The sequence below is a fragment of the Manis pentadactyla genome, chromosome 16 (assembly GCF_030020395.1).
Source record: "Manis pentadactyla isolate mManPen7 chromosome 16, mManPen7.hap1, whole genome shotgun sequence".
Lineage (NCBI taxonomy): Eukaryota > Metazoa > Chordata > Mammalia > Pholidota > Manidae > Manis > Manis pentadactyla.
The window spans coordinates 69,321,297-69,344,214 of NC_080034.1; the positions used below are offsets into that span (position 1 = coordinate 69,321,297).

The window sequence follows — 22,918 nt, forward strand, 5'->3', positions numbered from 1 at the left end:
GCCATTAAAATTAAAATTTCCCTTGAGGCTGCTGGATCAGGCAGCAGAGCTTCAGACGAAAAACATTTAGACTTTTGCCCCTTGATTCAGAGGTCAAGTCTTGAAAATAGCACTCATGTCATCAGGCTGGGTGAGGAAGCAATGTGTTGGAGTCTCAGCAGGACAGATGGTGACCTACTTAGAATACTCCTGTATATGGCTATTCTTTTATCTGGATGGCATGGGCTTCCTTGGTGATTGCAACTTGTCATCACAGTTGCTTTTCTTATTAAAAATTACAAATCAAATGAGTAAGCAGAAGTTGAATCATCCAAAGTAGGGATGGACAAACTATGGCCAAATCCAGGCCACAGCCTGTTTTTACCTATAAAGTTTTATTGCAAGAAGCACACACACACACACACACACACACACACACACACACAAACCATTTGTTTACAAATTATCTCCAGCTGCTTTCTCAAGGGCAAAGTTGAGTAGTTGTGACAGAGACTGCAAAGCTGAAAATATTTACAGAAAATGCGTGCCAACCCTGTAGTGAAATTGTGATTCTGTTCCCTCAGTTGAAGTAATTAAGGGTAAAGTTTTCCAAACTGACACGGGGCATAAAAGACCCCTCTAATAGAATGCCCTGAGAAAGTGGTAATGGTGCCGCCACTTAAGGAACTTGATGGAGACTCTGGGGTTATACCTATGCTCTCACTTGTTTCCTCTCTGTAAAAATATGCCCTCCTTTCAAGCCTCAGATTCCTATGTGCACGAGGATGTTGAAAATACAACAGCCCTCATATCACGGAAAATCTTGTTGACAACTCCTTGGCTGTTCCTGAGCTTAATTTTCTCAGCTTCTCATTATGGGTCTCCTTACTCCACAGATTCTGGGCTCTTCTGAGTATAATCCCATCTCCTCTCATGTTATAACATGGCTGATCCACATGGTACATGCAGCTACATTGCATAGACCAGCCACAAGGAAACAGACTTGGGTGTTTTCTTATTGTGGTCTGGTGTGGTGCCATATATGGCAAGATAAATGTCAGTATTTCTACAATTCTAATTTCTTCTCTCTGCCCACTGCACTGTCCCTCTCTTTTTAAAATGAGGAATTGGTTGCAACCACACAGTGTCAATTATTCTAATACAGAAAGCAGAACTCCCTTGTGGTTGGAAGGTCAGGGAGCTGGGAGTTAAGGAACACCCGAGTTCCATCCTTTAACTGCTTCACCACATGGTTTACTGGCAACGACTTTGCTCAAACAAAACATTTTAAAAACCCATTCTTTATACAGTACTTTCCCCTTCTTCCTAGAATCATATTTTTTGGTCTTCAGGTAAAAATGTATATATACATCTACACATGTATATGTGATTTTATATATAAATATATATATATGGGGGGGTGTTTTATATGTAAGATTTATATATGTTTGTGCATACACATATATATTCAAAATTGTAAGAACGAAATAGACATGCCTCCTAGTCTATGAGTCTGTGTAGCTCTGGCCTACGGACAGAGCCCTCTGTCTGTTTTTGGGCTCACCGAGCTCCCAGGACAAAGGAGATAGGAACTCTGTTTGGAAGAATTGATATCTGCTTTCCATTTTGGTTAAGTTAGTCCCTGTGAGGCAAGATGAAGACACATTTTGTGACATGGACCTAACCTCTATATCATTACTTTCCTTACTTGGACGCCGGGGCCCTACATGATGGAGGAGAGGTCCACGTCCCTCTCCGTTGTCTTCACAAAGTACACTTACTGAGCCCTCCATAAGCTTGGCGAATGAGTTAGTGAGTGAGCGATACTCCAGTGTTTGAGGAAGCCCGGGAGGGTCTTTGTTCAGGGCCCCCTGACCCCCATCACGGAACAGGCTTTGTGCCGGAGCTCCGATGGGTGTGGGCCTTCCTGCCAGCACGCAGCCACGGTCTTGGGCAGCTTCCTCCTGGGCCCGCCGGTCTTCCTCAGCTGCTGTCATGGACCATGTAAGGCAGGAAAGTTGTGAGCCTTCTTTTGTGAGGAGTGATCAGAACCTGTGGCTCCTTCCCAGACACACTACCACAGGAGGGGCGGGACCTGGGGGAGAAGCAGCGCCCACAGGGCAGTTAGAGCCTCCTCAGCGATTCTTTCATGAATTACTCTTGCACTCAAGTGAAAATGAAGACTGATCTCCTCAGAAAAATAGCGATCCATCCCTACAGTCAACCACCCGTGTTAACATCTGGAAAGTGCTCAAAACTAGGTAAAAATCTTGGAATTTCTTAGTTTTCAAAGACACTGTGGACAGTTTTTTCCAGCGTTGCCTGTCAGCATCTTGGGAGGATGGCGGTAGTGTCTTCAAGGGTCTTTAAAGGTTTTCATGTGAAAAAGCAGCTTGAAATGATACTATCTCCACAGGAAAAGCAGAGCTGTGCAAGGGTCAGCCATTTGAAGTTCTAATTTCAAGAAGAAAGTAGAAGGAAGTGTGGAAAATAAAGAAGACATCTGACTGGATGAATGCAAAATTCTTATGTGACTTGGCTCACATTTTCCTTTTGCAGACAGAATACAGCATGATTCTGGGTTCACTCTGTGACAAACCGACCACACAAAACAAAGAAGGGCAGAGCTGTGAACTGACTGTTGCTCTTGATAAGCTCTCCGGGGTACGATTTCAAGGAACACATTAATGGCCTCACTACAAAAGAGTCCCAGGGGTCCCTGAAGCTTGACCCCAAAACTTGAACTCTACCTGAACTGATGTTTTTTTTCTTCTTTTTTGAGGTTTGAAAACATTTAATCAACTCTCCTCCCAGGACATTTGATTTCTGTGCACTCCTGCACTTGCAGGCCCCATCTGGGGGAAGAAGTGCCAAAACCACCACTGGAAAGGCTGCCCTGGAGGTATTTTCAGTCCTGACTGGAAGCAGCAGGTAACGGAAATCTTGTGAGACAGCTTGTTCTCAGGAGATTTTCCTGCCCAGTTTTGCTGACCAAAGCACTCCCCTAGTTTGGGTAAACCTTGAATTAGCAGCTGCACTTTGAGACCCTGGTTCTTGGTTCCAATTGTAAGAATTGGGAAGCCCTCCTCCCTATTCTTGCATTTTGCCATCATCCCGGTTTTGTCCCATGACATTAGTGCTTCCTGGACTCTTGAAAGCATTTAGCTTCCCTTCCAGAAACACCGCATTATGGTTGGGGAACTCATCTAAATGCTTTCAATCTAGTCAATGAGCATCCAGTCAACATCCATAATATTCCTATCATCCATTTGGAGCTAGAAATTCCTCAATTCGAGGGACTCAGCCTAGAAGAAAAGGCAGCATGCTTTTGTGTGATGATACACAAAACACTAGCAGCTCAAAGACAGTGTGAACACACAGACATGGTAGAGATGCATAGAACTTAATAGTTATTTATTTTTAAAATAATGGACCACACAAAGTTCTTTCTCCCAAATGCCAGTTGTTTGGGGGATAGTTTGCTTTGTTTTGTTTAGAACATGTATAGAACAGGGAGTGTTAAATGGATTGGTGGTCGCTCTCTGGAGCACTGTGTTGGGAAGGATGCTGAAGTTATATCTGGTCTCAACAGGAAGTGATACTGTGATTGATTGGTTGTCCCTGATACCTTGTGTAGAGGGAGGAACAGCATGCATGCCTCAGAGAGGCCATCCCTGAAGTAGATATGGTCCTTGTATGAATCAATGCAGTCTTAAAGCAGAGCTCAATATGTACATTTTCTCAGCCCCAACTGTGAAGTGCAGCCGAATCTCTTTGTGACAACATTCTTTTTACTCTGATCTGTGCACACTGTGAGTCAGATGCTGGTGCTAGAAATATATATATAAAAAAAGCACAGAGGAAAAATCAGAGACAGTAACACATCAGAATATTGATGTCCTTGTAGACCCCCCATGATGTGATTTTACACAGGGCCTCTGCTGTGTTTAGATACTCTATTCCAAGGAACAATAATAAACAAAAATAAAGATTTCCCACACATTGCTCTAAGACTTTGAAAATGAGCTGTGGCTTGTCAGACTGTATAGACAGGGGATTATTCGTGAACTTTAGATTTATCAAACAAGAAGTGGGGATTTCAAGCAGAAACCATAGTATCCACCTAGAGATGGGGCATATGTGTGCTTGTTGAGAAATGGAATTACGAAATAATTTTGGAAGATTGAAGGCCCAATCAGGGCCATCCTGACAGCTGGTTAGCAGGCAGCTTCTGGTGGTGATGTGCAAGAACGTGTTTATCATCCTGAGGGTTGGGATACTATGACTAGAGAAAGTGGGATACTATGACTAGAGTGCTATGAAACTGTCAGGGTATTTTGGGGTATTATTCTTATTAAGTTAAACTTCTATTAAAGTGAAACATGTTACTATTTAGATTTCTGTCTTCTTGGCAGCATTTGCTTCATAAATCTTGCAGGAGAAAATTGGCTCCCTGGAACTGGATGTTGGATATAGCATTTCTTCAACATCGGAAAAATGGCCACACATTTTTTTAATTGTTTCCCTTGCAAATAATTTTTAAGCAGCCTTACAAAAATGTTTTCCTTGCTTCACTCCCCAGTGAGTTAAAAATGCTCAGCCGTGGTTGCCAGTTGGCATGATCTCTTGAGATTCCAGCAAACAGCAATGGAATGTATGAACTGATTGCTGGAGGTGGGGGGCTGCTTGTCCTTGCAGTATGCAAAATGATCTTTTTATTTTTAACTAATCCTTTAAAGCAAAAGTGCTTCCCACCCATAAGTGATGCCTAATTTGGGGACATGAAAAATGAATGAAGAAACAAGCTTCAAACAAAGGGTGTTTGCTGCTCCCATTTTGACACCAATTAATTATTGTTGCCAGGAATCTGAAAATGTACATGGAATTACATTTCCCAGAGTCTTTTCCTGGGCTATAGCGGGTGTGGACATGTTGCTCCAAGCTTCTAGTGGTGGTGAGAGTACAGTTGTAACCAGTGGGAACTCCTGCTCACACACTCCTTCTGTATGAAGCATGATGTGCTTCAGTACCAGCTTGCATTTCTAAAACGACATGCTTTTCTACACGAATTATATTGCAGTGGATCAAATATTACAAAATAAGCCTCAAATAGGAGTTTAGACTTACCAAAAATGAAAATATATGTTTGAGGGTCCAGATACAATGGTCATTTGGTGACACCTTGAACTACTCAGGCTGTTCCTGCCATGTTACAGGCACAAATTGTAAAGAAGGCAGAAATTTGGTTTCTACACATTCCCAACTCCTTTGCATGCCTTTTAAATGCAGAGTTGAGAAGAAATGCCATGATGGACTCTAAGAGTTGTGCATGTCCCTTCCCTTCCTTAAAAACTGAAGGGGCTGTTCAAACTCTTATTCGAATGAAATAAATGCAAGCCTCTTCCCTGAACTCCAAGGAGTTCTGACACGAGAGAGGGTTTTAAAACTCTTCTACTACACAATGTGAAAATTTGGTAGGCATAAGCAGGCTTGCTGCACTGAATCTTGAGGTCCCAAAGACATGGGAAAAAGACAGAACAGTGATAAAAACATAAAAATCCCATTAGGTTAATAAAATTCTCTTTATAAACCATGGAAACATTTCTACAGCCTTCTGTGATGCCTGATGTCCATCAGGGAGCTGACCGCCAAGACCAATGTGATACCCTGACATTATTAGGTTTCTGCTGTCTGCCTCAGCAGTTAAAAATTTTTGGAATCCCAACCAATATATTAAAAACAAACAAGACAAAGCAAAACAAAACAACACCCACAAAACTCTAGGCTCAAAGTGCTGCCTATGGCCTTGCAAAGAAGAGAGGCATGCCTCATTTTTAACCCTGCACAACAAAAGTTCTAGAAACATAGGTGCAAAGCCAAGGAAACCTGCATTTCTTGCAGGCAGGCATAATTTCTTATTCACTCTTGTATTAGTAGTGCCTGAGCTCAGGGTCAAGTTCAAGGTAGAAATTTTAAAAAGACAGATACTAGGTAATAATTTGTTGACTTGAATAAGAGGATATGTCTTTATGATTAACTTTGCAATCATCTATTCATTAAAAGCTATCTTATTGTTGAACTTTAATATATACAAGTATTAAGCTAGCTTATTAACCCTTATTTTAAATAAAATTTTTATTATGGATTAGTAGATGTACAGAAAAGTTCTGAAGATGGGACAGAGTTCCCATATAACCCACATCAAGTTTCCCCTATATTAACAGCTCAGATTAGTATGGTACATTTATTATAATTAATGAATCATCATTGATATATTATTATTCATTGATAGCCATAGATTACTCCAATTTCCTTAGTTTTTACCTAACATCCCTTCTCTGTTCCAGGATCCCATACAGATACCATATTACTTTCAGTCATAATGTCTCCCAAGTCTCTTCTTGATGGTGACAGTGTTTCAACTTTCCATCTTTTGGAAGACCTTGACTGTTCTGAAGAATATCGGTCAGGTATTTTATATATTATTTCAAGGCAGTCCTTTTGATTGGGCTCTGACTGACATTTTTCTCCTGATTAGACTGCATGAGTCCAGTGTTTTGGGAAGGAAAACCACAGAACAAAGGGTCATTCTCCTCACACCATATCCAGGGTACATGTTGTCAACCTGGTTTATCACTGTGATGTTGACCTTGATCACCTGACTAATGTTGTGTTTGTCAGGTTTCTATACTGCCAAATTGCTCTATTTTGGGTCACAAAACATATAATCTCTGTCTTTTAATAGCTGTATTTACACCGTTTACATTTAAAATGATTATTGGTATAGTTGCATCAATATCTATCTTGCTTTGTTTGTACTGTATTCATTACATTTGTTCTTTGTACCCCAGTTGACTATGTTTCTCCCCCTTTAAGGAGAGGAAAGCTGAAAGAGATTTGAGTGGGAGAAATTTCCTTCCCCACCTGGGTTAAGGCTCTGGCATATTCGTTTCCTCTAGAGATTAGGCCAGCATTATGGAGAAGGCTCTAGGTATATTTCAGTGTGATTGCTCTTCTCCCCATGCCAGAGCCATGAAGGGATATTTCTTGGATCCTTACTGAAAAACTGGTGGGATCATTGGAAAAAAGCCCATAAAAGTGTGGTGGCCAATGTGAGACTGTGACCTCCAGGCAGTTGTCAACTCTTATGCTGGTTAACACTCAGCCTCAAGTAATTCATCAAAATTACTTAGATAAGCATTTTTACTAGTTCATAGCTCTAGCAGCTCTTGCTCTAATAAGCAGATCTTGGCTTGTTCTCCCAAGATGTTTCTATCTCTTCAGAATTTTGGGTGGTGGTTTACCCTGAAACCTCAGTTCTCTGATGGGTACCAGAAAGTAGCTGATTTTCAGTTTGTTCAGCTTTTTCTTGATGGGAGTGATGACTTCCAAGGTCTTTACATCTCAGAGCTGAAACTGGAAATCCTACTTGTTTTTGTTTGTTAATCAAACTTTTTATTTTGGAATAACTATAGATTCCCATGTAGTTGTAAAAAATAATACATACATCCCATGTACCTTTTCCCAGTTTCTCCCAATGGTAACATCTTGCAAAACTACATAGTGTAATATTACCACCAGGATAGCCACATTCAATTCTTTCCCCCCACCTTCTTGACCTCTGGCAATCACTATTCTGCTTCTCAATTTCTATCTTTGTCTTTGCAAGAATTTTATGTAAATGAAATCATGTGGTATGTAACATTTTGAAATTGTTACTCATTGTAATTCTCTGGAGATTCATTCAGGTTATTGTATGTATTGATTTTTTTAAATTGGTGAATAGTATTTTCATGGTATGGATGCACCACAATTTATTTAATCATTCACCCATTTAAGGACATTCAGGTGGTTTCCAGTTTGGGGGTTATTATAAATAAAGCTGTATGAACATTTCATCAATGGTTTTTTGTGTGAATACAAGTTTTCATTTCTTTGGGATAAATGCCCAGGAGTGCAATTGCAGGATTGTATGGCAATTGCATGTTTAGTTTTTTAAAGAAATTGCCAAACTGTCTTCCAAAATGTCTGTATCATTTATGTTACCTTTTATATTACCACCAGCAATGTATGAGTGATTTGTTTTATTTTAGCTATTCTGATAGACCTATGGTAATGTTTCATTATGATTTTAATTTGCATTTCTCTAATGGCTCGTGATGTTGAACATCTTTTCATGAGCTTATTTGCCATCTATATCCTCTTCAGTGAAATGTTCATAACTTTTGTCCACTTTATAACTGGATTATTTATTTTTGTTACTGTTGTGGTTTGAGAGTTCTTTATAGATACTTGTCCTTTGACAAATATGTGGTTTTCAGATATTTCCTCCCAGGCTAAAACTTGCCTTTTCACATACAAAAAGGTTTTCATTTTGATAAAGTCCAGTTTAACATTTTTTTCTTTTATTAATCATGCTTTTAGTGTCAAGTATAAGAACTTTGTCTAGCCCTATTTCTTCAAGAATTTCTCCTATGCTTTTTCCTAAATGTTTAATAATTTTACATTAAGCCCATTTTTTTTCTAGGTCATCTGGTCAACAAAGATGGTTTCAGCTTGTTATTTCCTATTTTTGTTTTCATAAAAATAAGGATGTGTGTGTAATAAAGAGTTTTCAACCTATGAAGTTATTGAGTAAATTAGCAAGGGCTTTTTAAATTTGGTGTTCATTAAACTTAGAATGTTACAGAGCTAAACAGTTCTGCCTATATGCATTGCATGGACTATTCAAGACTGGATGTTTGGCTGGATGATGATTTATCATTGCATTATCAGAATAGTTAGTTTTGCATTATAACTATTCTTGTGTTTTAGGTATGAAATTAATTTAGCTTTATAATTAAATTTAGTTTCCATTTTCTGGTAGTGCCACAGTCATTAGTAATATTTGTAGTAATTTTATTGGCATAAAAATTAGTAGTCTATGGCATATGTATTCACTTATGAATCCTCCCTATTCCTATTGCTAAAGCAGCTGTGTATATGCATATTAAAGAATCCTACCTACAAGTAGGCCATCCAATAATCATCACAGATGCTTTTTACCCAATTGGAGGTGTAGGGAGGCTTCAAAGTCTCTCACTTCTTATGGGTGGGCTACAAGGATGAGCAGCTGTTGTGGCAAGCTCGGATATTTTTTCCCACCAACACATGCTGCCTAACATGGAGAAATTCTGTGCAGAAAGTGGTAGCATTCTTCATGAGGACGTAGTTGGGGCAGACATTAATTGAGTGCTTTGTAATCACCTTTGGTATCAGCTCCTCTAAAATAGACTATCATGTATTTGTGTGGATGAATCTGGTTTCTCAGATCACTGCAGAAGAGGTTAAAGGCAAGGGAGAACAGGTCTTGGGAGTCCTCATGGGGGCCACTCTTGCAGTTGGCCACAGGTACCATCACACAGTGTTGACGTCATTGGAAAGAAGGAAATGAGTTTATCCACTGCTTCCTTCTGAGTGACAAGCCACTGCACTGGGCCCATATTTGCTATTTTTTTTTCTGCCACTCTGCAAGGATAGCCTCATTTCCGCAGTGGTTTTGAAGACATTTGGTGAAATAACAAACCGTGTGATGGAAACATATTTCAGATGGGTAAAGCGCAAGAACTTTAATGGTGGGCAGTGATGTGGCGGTAGCAGAGGACGCCTTCATCCTTTCATGCCTCCACTTTAACTAGATCCCAACTGCCAGCAGCCCTGGAGTCGCCAGCAGAGCGATAAAGAGGAGAAGCAGAGAGCCACCCAACATGGTAATGCTATTTTCCAGAGGGAGACCTGCCTGTGGGCAAAGCACAACAGTTCCTTTGCATCAGATGAAGTTGGACGCATCTACTTTGAGTTAATTTTTTTGTATAAAATGTGAGATTTAGGTTAAGGTTCGTCTTTTTGCCTATGGCCACTTGCTCGAGCACTATTTTTTAAAAGGCTATCTTCCATTAATTGTTTTTACACCTTTGTCAAAAATAAGTTGGGACATTTATGAGTATCATTTCTGTGTCTCTATTCTATTCCATTGATTTAGGTGTTTATTCCCCCCAACACCACAAAGTCTTGATTACAATAGCTATAGAAGGAATCTTGAAATAAGAAGACTTATTCCTTTCACTTTATTTTTATTTTAGAAATAATTTTGAGTTACTCTAATTGCTTTGCCTTTTCATATAAATTTATAATAAGCCTATCTATATCTGAAAGAAATCTGGCTGGAATTTTGATAGGAATTTTATTAACCTTGTGTATTCTCCAATGATCTGTATGCCTTTTATTTTATTTTCTGGCCTTATTACACTGATTTGGACTTCCAGTGCTGTGTTGACTAAGAGCTAAGAGAGAAGACATTCTTGCCTTGTTGCTCTTAGAAGGAAAACATTCCGTCTTTCACCACTAGGTATAATGTTAGCTGTATGGTTTTTGTACATTCTCTTTATGAAGTTGAAGAAGTTCTTCTTCTACTTTTCTGAGAGTTTTTATCATGAATGAGTTTTGGATTTTGTCAAATGCTTTTTTGTCACTGATTGACTTAATCATATAATTTTATTTCTTCAACATGTTAACATAGTGTATTACATTGATTGATTTTTAAATATTTAATCAACTTTGTATCACTAGAATAAACCCTATTGATCATAATATAAAATTGTTTTTATTTGATGAATTCTATTTGTTAATGTTTTGTTAGGGTTTTTTTCATGTATATTCATGAAAGATATTGATCAGTATTTTTATTTTATTTACTCTTTTTCTAAATTTGTTATCAGGATAATACTAGCTGCACAAAATGACTGGGGAAGTATTCCCTCTTATTCTACCTTTTGGAAGAGATTACATAGAATTAGCATTAGTTCTATAGACATTTGACAAAATTCTCCAATGAGACCACGTGGGGTGAGAGATTTCACTTTGGAGAATTTTTAATTAAATTTCCTTGTAGTTGTAGGACTATTGACATTATCTATCTGGGTGAGTTGTGGTAGCTTGTGCTTTTCAACAATTTGTCTATTCCATCTAAGTTGTCAACTGTATGTATTTTAGTATCATCTCATTTTCCTCTGGACATCTGTAGGATCTCTAGTGATAATTCATGTCATTTTTAATGTTGGTATAATTTATGTTTTCTTTCTTTTTTCTTTGTTGGTCTTTGTAGGGGCTTCATTAATCTTTTCAAAGAACCAGCTTTTTGTTTCATTCTATCTTTTAAAAATTTTCTTGATTGATATTCTTTTTATTATTTCTCCCACCTGCTTATTTTGTACTTTTTTCCTAGATTCTTGAGGTGTGAGCTTATATTATTGATTTGAGACTTTTTCTAACTTAAGCATTTAGTGATATAAATTTCCATTAGCACTGCTTTAGCTGTGTCCCACAAATTTTGCTATGTTTTACTTTCATTTTCATTGAGCTCAATATATTTTTTAATTTCCCTTGAGACATCCTCCATTACCTATGGATTATTTAGAAGCTTATTGTTTAGTTTCCAATATTTAGAGATTTTTCTGTTATCTTTCTGCTATTGATTTCTAGTTTGCTTCCATTATGGTCAGAAATATGCTCTGAATTTAAAATTTGTTTTTGAGTTTTGTTTTATGATCTACAATATTTTGGTATGTTTCTTTGGATGCTTGAGAAAAATGTGTATTTTGCTTTGGTTGGGAAGAGTGTTCTATAAATGTCAATTAGATCTTGGTTTATGGTGTTAGCAAGGTTTCTGTATCCTTGATGATTTTCTGCCTAGTTGTATCAACTGTAGAAAGAAGTATTGTTGAAGTCTCCAACTATAATTGTGGATTTTTTCTATTTATATTCCATTCTATTTTTTCTATCCTTCACATATTTAGCAGCTCTGTTTTTTGGTGCATACATTAAAATTGCAATATCTCCTTGGTGAATTGACCTTTTTATCATTATGTAATGTCCCTCTCTGTGTCTAGTAATTTTATTTTCTTGGAAATCTACTTTATCTGATATTAATATAACCACTCCTAAGTTCCTTTGATTAATGTTTACATGAAATATTTTCCCATTTTATTCTCAATCTGCCTCCATTGTTATATTTGAAGTTAGCTTCTTTTAGAAAACATGCATAATAATTTAAAAAATTCAATCCTCCAATCTTTATCTTTTAATGGACAAATTTAGAACATTTACATTTACTGTAATTTGTGATATGTTAGGGCTTAAGTCTACCATCTTATTTATTTTTGTTGTTGTTTTTACGTTTTCTTTTCTGTTTTTTCTATTTACATTTTTTTTCCTGCTTTCTTGTAGGGTTACTTGAACATTTTTTAGAATTCCATTTCAATTTATCTATGTTTTGAGTGTATCTCCTTGTGGGTATCAATATTTTGCCCCAGTTTAAGTGAGCTATGGAGACTTTTCTTCCTTTTATGTCCCCTTACCTTCCCCCACTTATAACTGTCTTAAACATTTTTTCTAAATACATTTAGAACTACATTAATCATCAAACATAGTTTAGAAAACTCAAGAGAAAGAAAGTGTTTTATATGTACCCATATTTTACTCTTTCTCTTGTTCTTCCTTCCTTCATGATGTTTCAAGATTCCTTTCCTGTTCCTTACTTATTAAAGAAGTTCCTTTAGCTATTCTCTTAGGGAAGATCTGGCAGTGGCAAATTTTTTTCATTTTCCTTCATCTGAGAATACCTTAATTTCTTCTTCATACCTGCAGGGCATTTTTGCTTGACATATAATTCTGGGCTGATGAGCTTTTTTATTTAATCACTTAAAAAATGTGCCACTTCCTTCTGGTCTTTGTGGATTCTGATGAAAAATCTGCTGACATTTGAATGGTTTATTGTTATTTATTATTATTATTATTATTATTTCTCCATAGACAAGGTGTCATTTCTCTTCCTGCTTTCAAGATTTTTTTCTTTGCCTTAAATTTTCAAAAGTTGGCCATGATATATGTCTTGATTTCTTTGGGTTTACCCAGTGAGACATTTGCAGAGAATCTTGAATCTCAGTTTATGTATTTTTTCAAATTTGGGGAATTTTTAGCCATTATTTTTTCAAGTAGTTATTGATCCCTGCTCTCTTTATCTTCTCTTAGATCTTTTATTTTAGCCCCCAGATGTATAAGCATCTGTTAATTTTTTTTAGTCTATTTTTTAGTTTATATTCTTTTTGTTTTTCAGATTGGGAAATTTCTACTGTTCTATCTTCAACTTCACTGATTTTTCCTTTGTCGCTTTTAGTCTGCCGTTGAGTTGTAAACTTTTTATTACTGTAATTTGGAGTTCTAAAATTTCCAGTTGCTACATTTTTAGGTATTTTTTCTTAGACTTTCTATTCTTTCTTAAGATTTTATTTTTTCATTTGTTTCAAATGTGTTTGTAATAGCTGTTGAAGCATTTTTACCCTAGCTACTTTAAAATCTTTGTCAGGTCATTCTAATATCTTTGTTGGCTCAGTGATGGCATCTATTGATTGTCTTCTTTTTTATTCGAATTATGGTTTTCCTGCTTCTTGATACGATGAGTGATTTTTCATTGAGGCTTGGACATGTTGGGCATTAGGTTATGAAACTCTGGATCTTATTTAAACCCTCTATTTTATTTATTTATTTGTGTGTGTGTGTGTGTGTGACACTTCTCTGACAGGGAAAAGGACACTATCTCATTGCTGGGTGGTGTAAGTAGAGTCCAGTTTCCCCACATGATGTCCACATTGTGAGATCAAGCGAAGGGCGAAGAGACTCAATACCTCCGGCATGGATGAACATCCTCGTCCACATTCAGCCTTATCTGTCACCACACTGGTGGGAGACTGGGGCTCATTACAGGGTGGAAGATTGGGCTCTCCATGTGGCCTTTGCTAATGTGGGTAGGGCCAAAGTTTTTCTATGGTGTTTAGCTGTAGTGGATGGTTATTGTTTAAATGGTTTCTGTCTTGCTGGGCACACTTTCCCTGATCCTTTGGTGAGAGAAAGGATCTTATGTTGGGATTTTTAAAAATTTCTGTGCCTGTTGATGTTTCTGGATTGCTGTCTTCTTTCAGCTTCAATATGGGCCAAAAAGAGCACTTAAGGAAGTCACTGCCACATTATTCCTTTGCTTTTAATGACCCCAACTGGTTTGCCCTCTCTTCATCTTTGGAGTCTTATAATGTCCAGGGTTTTTGGTTGTGCTTAGAGAGAAGAATAGGGAAAAATATGTTACTCCATCTTTCCAGAAGCAGGAGACCTATTGAATCATTTTTATCTTATTATTTTTTTCTGAATATAAAATATATACATGTTCACTGGAGAAAATTCAGAAATTGGGGAAATTTAAAATTTTGTCTGTGATGCCTGATGTCTACTGTTAGCATTTTCTTTTATTTCCAGTTTTATAAAGTTCACATATAAATTATAGATCCTTTTACTAAAAATAGACAACTGAAATTCATTATTACATCTTATATTTAATATACAACATATTCTGAGTATTTTTCTTACAAAAATTTCTCTGAGGACATAGCTTTTACTAATTGCATAATGTTATCACTGTAGCTAGATTAAACCACTGCTCATTTTAGACATTTGTTTCTAATTCTCTGCATTTCCTAGATCATTTTATAATAAATAAAATAAATATTGCTAATGTTATTAATTAACATTTATAACTAAATAACATTAAAATAAATATACCTCATTAGCACTTTCTATTATCTTCCTGGGATAGATTCTTAGAAGGTAAAAAGATATTTCTAGAAAGGGGAAATGCATGTAGAGTCCACCAGGGCTTGAGGGCCTCACCATGGCCAGCTTTGAGTGTTGTTACATGTAAATGTGCTCTGAATAATTACTTGCCATAGAGACTGAAGGCCCACTTCATTTTTTGGGAATGATTTGGTGTGAGAGTTGGGGAGAACATTACACCCAATGTAAAATTTTCATTTTATAGAGAAGAAGAAAATATCCAGAGGTGCGTGTAAAGGAAGAGTTGCTTCCAGTCTGGAGCCACAGCTGCTGCCTTGAATAGACATGGATGCTGACAATCTTTGGAACACTGCCTGAAGTCTTGCTTCACACCAGGTTAGAAAGACAGCATCTACTTAGTGTTTGTAAATACGCAGCAAGGAGGAGGCTCAGCACAGTGAGAAGGGGAATATGAAATTGCCTCTGTGCCACCAAGAAATCAGAAGTTCTGTTTCCATAAAGGAAGTAAAACATCTGACAAATCATCAGCCTTACTTACTGACACTTTTGACAAGAATTTTGAAGGTATTTGGGAATAGTGAAAGGATTCTATAGACTTGGGGCAAAAGTTCTCAGTTCTACTCCTTGTTGGACAAGTTTAAAACCTTTCTGGGCTTCTAAGTTCTACCTTTAAAATGAGAGGACCATGTAAGACAGCCTCTGGGGCTGCTTCTAGCTTCATTGCTCCACTGTGTCACAGTGGTGAGGAGAACCCAGCGACCAGGACGGCCACCAGGGTTCTGCAGGCAGCCTCACCCTGTCCAGGTCTTCAGGTGTCACCCACAGAGGCCTCGCTTACCCAAAACTCCAACTCCAGTTCACCCCATAAAACCCTCCATGCTTTCCTAACCCATTCTTGGAAGAAGACCCCCGGTTTTCACCCAGCCACAGAGGACAGTGGGCAGCCCTGAACACAGGACATACTTATTTATGGGCTCTCCGGTTCTGAGCCCAGGGCAAATGTAGAGCAGGACTGTAGCCTTTCAGAGCCTTCCAGGCCTTGGCGGGTTTGTTGAAGGATTATGTGTTTGTGACAAGGCCTCCATTCTGGTCAGTGTGTTCACTGCTCCCGTCACCTCAGGGACTGAGGCCCGGCCTCTGGCCAGAACTGGGCAGCAAGACATTGTGGCCGTGTTTTTAGAGTGAGTTCAGTGGGCCTGACAGAACCCACATTTCCAGTCAGCAAGATCATCTGTGAGTGGTAATGGTCACCGTCTATTTCTGCTCAGGTTTTGGCAGCCGTGGCTGGCGGAAGGGTGCATCCCTGCAGACATAGCAGCAGGCAGGGTCCCACTGCAGAGAGCGGTGTTCGGACGGACCATCCAGCCGAGACATGTTTCCAAACCATGAAGGCCGCCAGCAGCTGCCACGGAGAGACATTCTGGCAAGGGATCAGCAGCATTTTCCTAGCAGGACAGTTTTAAACTTGTGGAGGAAACAGGGCTGAGCAGGCAGGGCTACAAGCGTGCTGGGAGTCTCTCGGGGCCTGAATGTCTCTGGAAAAATGTGGTAGCCATATCCAACAGAAAAACAAAACAAGGTGTGGGGGTGGAAATATGGGACTTCTTGGAAATGAAAAGAAAGAAAAGAACAAGTCTGCATCCCCAGGCTTGACCTCTTCCTTTACCCCGGCTGCTGACTGGACAGCTCCACTTGGCTTTTCTGATGTCACCTCAGATTCAAATGATCCAAAACTGAGGTCATCCTCCCCCAAACTGGCTCCTCTTCCTACTTCTGTCGGTAGAACCACACTTCCAGACACCCAGAGCATGGCCCCTGGGAAGCCTTTGATTCTCCCCTTCTCTGTGTCAGCTCTGTCCCTGGTTCTGCCGGCAGACGTCCCCCTCCAGATGGCTCTTTTTCTGACCATTCTGAGTCATGATTTCAAAGTCATAGCTCACAAAACTGAACAAGATTATTGTATAAGAAAAGGTATTTCAAAAAAGAAAACTAGACAACTAGACAGAAAAATTGAAATACACCAGGGATTTTCCCAATGCCTCATCCTGAGGGCACGAGCCCAGGACAAGATGATGCCCGCGTGGCTTCCAGGGCCTCCTGAGCCCCTGTCTCTTTGGCTTGGAGCCTTTACCACACGAGGCTCACATCTTGACCTACCTTCTGTGCCAGACTCCCGATCGTACCCTCCTTGGCACCTGCTATTCCTGTTCATAATACACTCGCTCATCCCCCCTGTCTGCCTCACAAAATGCCCTTTATTTGCCCTTGGAAGACTGGGTGTCTTTCAAAGAACAGCTCAGCTCTGCAATCTCTGCCTTGTGTGCTGTTTGACTTGTAACTGCCCTGAGAGTCCACTGCACCCGCAGAGCAAGGCCACGAGAGTGGTCACTAGCTCAGGGCCCAGCTCCCCAGGCACCTGTAAGTGCTAGCTGTGCAATTTGGACCATGTTACTTAACATTTCAGAGGCTTTGTTGTTGTCATATTTGTAAAATGGGACTAATAATTATATATAACTTAAAAGGTCACACAGAGAATTAAATGGGATATTGCACGCAAGGTGCTTAGAACAGTGTCTGGCAATAAATAATCATTCAACAAATCATTGTTGTCATTACGGTGCTTTTTCTTTTTCTTATTCTTCCATTTCAGCTTTTCCCTGTCAGTTTTCATGTAGCCACCTTGTCTGCCCCCATTAAATCATAAGCTCTTGAAAGGCGAAGACAATGATATCTTTCTATGATGTCTGTTCTTGCTGGCACCCCTCCACAACCACACACACACACATGATGGATACTGCTGGACAAATACTGGGAGCTGAGTGAAAACAGTGACAGACTTCTGACTCATCTGTGCATGGGGAGAAAGGAGGACCTCCCCATTATCTCTAATGAGGAAAAAGATGTGGGCCCTGAGTGAAAGGGCAGGGGCTGCCAACCCAGAGAGGTTAGGAAGACGCTCTTCCAGGGGCACAGTTATTTAATCAGATACTACCTCAAGCAAGGATAGCATAATGTGGTTTGACTGTGGGAAATTTACAAAATAGGCAGAAGAAGAACAATTGATAGGGAAATGCAAGCTCCTTGTTTCAGGATTTCAGACAAATGTGAGAAGCAAGTAGAAGAAACCAGAAGGAAGGAGTCCGGCAGGAGGACCCCAAACCAGCGCTCCCGGTGGTGGCCACATGATGTTTTTCTTTGATCCAAGAACAAAGTACATAGGGAGCTCCTCCATTTCGGGGTCATAATTCCAAACAGTTTCTCACCAAATAGAACTGAACTGAAGGTAAAGTTGAAGGAGAAAACAATAAAAGGGAATGAAAAACGGGAAAAACATACCAAGGTACTGAAAGACTTTTTTAGCATGGGATGCCTTAAAAGAGAATGAGAAGGAGAGCTCAGATCTCTCACCTCTCACAGGTGCTCACAGGGACTTGCTCAGAGAGTCAGAGCTCCTGCTTGCCCCAATGTTGTTTTCATCAAGCCCCAGGACACTGATATTATCTCTTCAGATATAGTCATTTCTTCCTTATTTGTTTTCCTACCTCCAAAATGCACCATTGTAAAGAATCTGGGCGTGACTACAAAGGTCACCCCACAATTTTCCACAATGTCTGCACTAGTCACTATCACAGAGTGCCCTCTCTCGCTCCAACCCAAGGACAGTGAACAAACCAAAGACCTCGTGGTTGATCAACACCTACAGCCCCTTCCACTATAGTCCCTGCATTAGCACCACAGTGGGTGAAAAAACAACTAGTTAAAGATGAATGATTTTGGACCCCCCCCCCAGAGAAGCCAAGGAAAAGGATCTGCCATTCAAGGAAGAGGTTCTTCACTAAAGCTCAAACAATAACAAAACAAACAAAATTAAGAATGGTAGAGTAATTGGTTACTGAATATCATAGAATTTGTTTTTTAGCTAGATTCTGTTTTGGTTTGGTATTGAATAGATGGGACTTGGTGGGACAGGGAAGTGGGTGTGTTTGCAACCTAGTCTGTGCTATTTATGCACATTTCCAGTCATACTGAGCCAATTAGAAATTGAGCCAAAAGAAATAAGAAAAAAATGATTGTCCCAAGGTCGGCTGCTGGGTCATGCTTACTTTTAAAGATGTCAGTTTCCAAAAATCATGTTTCCTGCCACAGTAGTGAGAGCTCAGTCACAGGCAGGGACCACTGCTTCGTCCCACTGTGGGACGAATCAGGGAGAAACGCACTATAGCCTGTCCTGGGGAAACGTGGTGCTATTGCCGACTCTAAACGATCCTCACCTGTATCCCAATGTTAAACATTTCAAAAGTTCTACCATTCAGCAAGCCTGTAAAACTTAGATAGGCTTGACACCTAGGCACATGTGTGGGCTTAAAATAAAACTCTTTCCCTTGTCTTGGAGAACTCAGCCTGGAAATTAAATAGCCAAGTCTTGGTTGTCAGAAGGACTAGTTTCTACTCTTTATCTAACATCAGTTTGGGACTAGCTTTGGGCCACTCTTTCCATCTTTCAGCCAGGGCACCAGGGACCAAAGCCTAAATTTACAATTCATCCAAGCAAACTCTAATTGAGATGGCTAACTTGCAAAAAAACAAAAATTAAAACAACTCAAGTAAGAATCTGTCCCCCTCCACATACACAGTGCCTTGTGGAGTCAAATAGCCATGCCTTTGAGATGACCTGCTTCACTCCAGCATATGTGGGGAATTGACTATATACTGTGTCAACATTACAGTCTCCAGATTATGGCTGGTGACCATAAAGCGCTGCCTTTCCTGGGTCTGAGGAAAACATGTGCTTGGTAGCTTGCCAAACATTTATTGCTGCAATCCAGCCATGCGCTGCCAATGTTGGAGCCAACAAAGGTGTCTGAAAATGTGCAAAAGTGTGTTCACATTGATTGCCTGGCACAAGCTATGCCTAATGTAGGAGAACTAGATGTTTTCCTGCCAGAATCCAGTCGTCAAGTTAATGGAAACTAGGGGAATAATTTCTGATGCGCCTTTTGACTCTGCCAAGGTTAAACGCAGCTGTGGTCATTCTACCTCCAACTCAAATACATCCTTGATCTTGAGATCTTGGAGTGGTCTAGTTCTTAATAATTAAATACATACTAATAAAAGCTAATGCGATATAACATGTCATGATATATGTATCACAATAATGTAAGAATATTAGATTAATATTAATTATATCTAGCATATACTATTAATTAGTATTATACTTATATTAATCATATATTAAAGTAAGGACAATGTTATATAATACTAGAATATTATATAAATCTTATTCTGTTCCACCACATTTGGGAAAATTGGCACAAGTAGCAGTAGTAAATTCTGTGTGGAACCATCCAGATTTTGGTTCTGGGTGACAAAGCTCAGCTGCAAGCACCCTCCGGGAACTGTCTTCGCTGAAGCCAGCCGCCATCTCACCCGTTTCCTGTGCTCTTCCTGGGAACGACCAGCCTTCAAGTGACTGGTTGATGTGGTGGCGTCAGGCTTGGTCCCCTGACTGTACCGGGGGCAACACTGCGGGCTAGGCTGAAGCTTCCCCCTCTGCCCAGTCCTGCTCCCTCCTGTCTCCTCACAGCTGTTCCTCCTGCTGAGCATTTCCTAAGCAGCTTCTGGTATGCTGACCTTCATCTTAGAGCCTGATTCCAGGGAAGCTAACTGCAGCTGTTTGTCCCAAAAGAAGTGATGCCCAGTGGGCTTCCAGCGCTATGTCCCCTCAGACACGGGCAGTGACAGCCCTGTCACCAGTCATAGGAAGACTACTGATGGCTCTGAAACAGGGTGGCAGAGGCAAGACTTCCACAGGATGTGACTGGAATGACATAGTAGTAGACACAAGTGTGCTAGAGGGTTCAAGGTATCAAGTGTCCGATGAACATGGAAGAAATGGAAATTATAATGACAATGCAATTGAAGGTTATTGCTAGATGCAGTAGATTCTTTGGAAAGACTGAAAGGGATTGCTCAGCAGTTAATGTTTGGAGATAAGAGCTAGAGGGCCCCTTGGCAAAGAGACTCTCATGTCCTGAAGCTGAAGAACAGAAGAGATGAGCACCAGGTTCAGGATAAAACATAAGAATAACCAGAGAAAGTTGAATCCTCGGCCTAAGCAGCTGTGCTAAGACAGGACCAAGGACCTGCTTGGGAAAGAATAGCACTCTAAGTTGTAGGTGCAGGATGTGGGGGGATGCAGTTGGAAATCTTGAGTCCCCCGATTCCTTTGAACCCTCTGGGCTACCAGAAGTGAGCCAGGTCTCCCCATTAGAAGCTAGTGAGCCTGCCCCTTGGAAAAAATGTAGAGGCCAGTTCCTCATAAGACAACACATGCCCCTCTCTGAATCTGCCCCCACTCCCCCTCTGCCCACCCCAGACCACTGAGTAGGGTTGATTCTCAACATAACTTTGGTGAAGGTGTGCTTGGCCTGGGAAAGGAGGTCAGGGACTACACCTGAAGACTCAGCCAATGGGAGCTGGCAGAAATTGGGAGAGTATACATGGGGCTGGATGCTAGGGAGCTGAATATAAAGTTATATAACAAAGCCTTTATGGATATGGGGGAACTTTCCCAGAACCTAAGGTTTAACACCTTGCCAAGGGCCTTGGAGATGATGCTAATATGCTGTTAGAAGCTTGAAAAAAAATTGGTACATGTCACGTGAAGTAGAAAAGCCTGAATTGCCACCTCGCATGGTGAAAGAGAGGATTAAAGGCTCAGGAAATGGGCCTGCTTGAGCAGCTATGTTAGGCAAGGCCAAAGGGCACACCAGCTGATCATGTTCTAAGGATGGATTTCAAGAATCTCTGAATTATGGCACTGAGGACTATGCATCATCCCTGAGAAACTTGGTGGCAGCTCTCCTTGCAGGCCAGGGCTGACCCCAGGGAAGGTGGTCACAGAACAGGCTCCCTGACGACCACGAGGGTGAAGTCCCTAGAAAAACAGGAGCCAGATAATAGTGTTTCACCTTTAGTTATGATGACTGTCATATGAGTGGTAAAATTAGAAAGGCAACCAGAAGCATGTCCTGCAGAGAGCTATGGAGATGGTAATAGAATAGGACACCCTTAAGGCAAGAATTAAGGGCAGCAATCAAGAGGATTGCTCACACATACAACCATAAGACATCATGGATGGATGAGCAGGAAACTAAGGGCAGACATCTCAATCAAATGTCAAAATCATTTTTCCCAGTTTCCCTGGCGTGAGCCTACTCATAGCCCATTAACCAAAGAAGAGCCAGGTCACCAGGATGAAGGCCTATTAGCACATGACAAAAATATATAATAATGATTCCCTACCCTTCTCTAAAGGGACCTATGGCCATTTACTCAGATAACTAAGTGCTGAGGAAATGGGAATACCCAAATATCTTGAGGATGGTTGGACATAAGATCCAAGTTGCATTAATGCCAAGGGATCTGAAATGTCATTTGCCACCTGTCCCCCACCCCATCAGAATAAAATAAATGGTAGACAGATAATAAATGGAGTTATGGCCCAGGTCCTGCTCACAAGAGAACACTGGGTCCACAGACCCACCCAATTTCCTCCATTCCTGAACGTATAACTAGAATGAACATAAATGATAATTGGGACAGAGGCTTAAAGATGGCACCATGAGAGGTGAGACAAAAACCTCCTCCCAAAACCACATATAATATGAAAATATAGCAAATACATCTAATCCTGAAAGAGCAACAGGAAAGAAGGCTGAGGCAGATTGCCTGCAACTGGGGAAAACAGCAGACCTCAAAGAAAAGGGTAAAGTACCAAACCTGTGATCCAGAGGGACCCAAGACCTTCCCCCACCCCAGCTCACCAGCAGGAGGAAGAGAAACAGAGCAGGGAGGGGGTGGAGGCCTACAATTGATGAACATGCAGCCCTGGAGATCTGCTTTGAAAGCACAAACCTACATTACATGGTGCTCTGGAGATTAGGGGTGTTGAAAAGCTAGACAGGCAGAATACTTAGAGATACTAAGATTCAGCTGCTTGGGGAAAACACATATCCACAACTGGCTGCTCTGTGACAGAAGAAAGGCAGGCAGTCTGAGAGACTTCCTAACAGCAAGAGGGCTGCTGAAGAGGCAAGGACTGCTCAGAGCTTACTGCTCAGGAGAAAGGACAGGTGGACAAAACTGTCCAGGTGCGCTCTGCCCAGCAGGTTGGTAACTTTCAGGAGATTCAGATGCTCCATACCCTGGCTGGCTATGAAGCTACGAAGCTCCCCACCATGATACACACCCTGCTGTGCCTTCCTCCTGACCGGCACCA

At 40.3% G+C, this 22,918-nt stretch overlaps 1 long non-coding RNA gene across 1 annotated transcript in view; it reads left to right on the forward strand.

Moving 5' to 3' along the window:
• The window catches only part of LOC130681210 (uncharacterized), a 243,748-nt gene extending 226,519 nt beyond the window's left edge, over window positions 1-17,229 (forward strand). Inside the window, exon 3 of the long non-coding RNA XR_008994280.1 lies at window positions 15,906-17,229. This is a non-coding gene — a long non-coding RNA (uncharacterized LOC130681210). The remainder of the gene's footprint in view (window positions 1-15,905) is intronic.
• The last annotated feature ends 5,689 nt before the right edge of the window (window positions 17,230-22,918 follow it).